This window comes from Penaeus monodon, chromosome 21 (assembly GCF_015228065.2).
Source record: "Penaeus monodon isolate SGIC_2016 chromosome 21, NSTDA_Pmon_1, whole genome shotgun sequence".
Lineage (NCBI taxonomy): Eukaryota > Metazoa > Arthropoda > Malacostraca > Decapoda > Penaeidae > Penaeus > Penaeus monodon.
This window is the reverse complement of record NC_051406.1, coordinates 45,209,161-45,209,998: the sequence shown is the minus strand read 5'-3', so window position 1 is coordinate 45,209,998 and position 838 is coordinate 45,209,161.

The following is an 838-nucleotide window of genomic DNA, read 5'->3' as shown; positions in this document are numbered from 1 at the left end:
ATCTGTAGGATCTTCATGCCGCAGAAAATACAAGTACAGAATGTATATACACATAAAACGACGATATCAAGATAAAATCAAGTACCATCAATACTCATGCAACCGTTTTTAGAAAGAAGTTCCTTAACTCTCTCTCCTTGCAGCTGCATTGCTTATTCCATTGCAGAAGAGCCGAGTTGCGGTCCAACAAAACGTACAGTATAATAAACACAATACTACAATATTTATACCAGAGCCGTGAGCCTCGAAAATGACTCCCCAAAGACCAGCGACAAAGACACAGCCGCTGTTTCCATGCCTTCTCCTTTTAAGACCGTATCTTCAGATATCTTGAACAGAATCAACATCTAGGCTATAAAAGATTTCGTTAACTAGGTCCCTTCAACACCTGCACGCGAAATTCATGTCCGTTTCTCCCATTTCAGCCAGCCACTTGTAAATTGTTTTGCCGGGTCATAGCTAGAGGAACAAAAAATATATCGTAGTTACCGTTGTATCTTTTGGGAATTTCCCCGCACTACGTTTTCTTTAAAGGAATCCAATCGGCCCGAAAATCTGTTGCATCGAGAATTTTGATATAATTTCCTCGGGGGTAACGTTTTATCAAGATTAGAGTGAAAATCTCTGTAGTTTCCGAATCTGCCTCGCCATTGCAACATTGGAACAACTCGCAAGAAATGTGGAAGACAAGCAAAATTCGCCTGGGCGTTAAACTTTCACGCAACAATTTTCTTAAGGAACATCTGGGGTTGGCGGCCAGGCTTCCGTTTGTCCATTTGGCTGTCTATATATCTCTAACTGTGTGTTTGTGTTTATATATGTACACACACACGCTAAC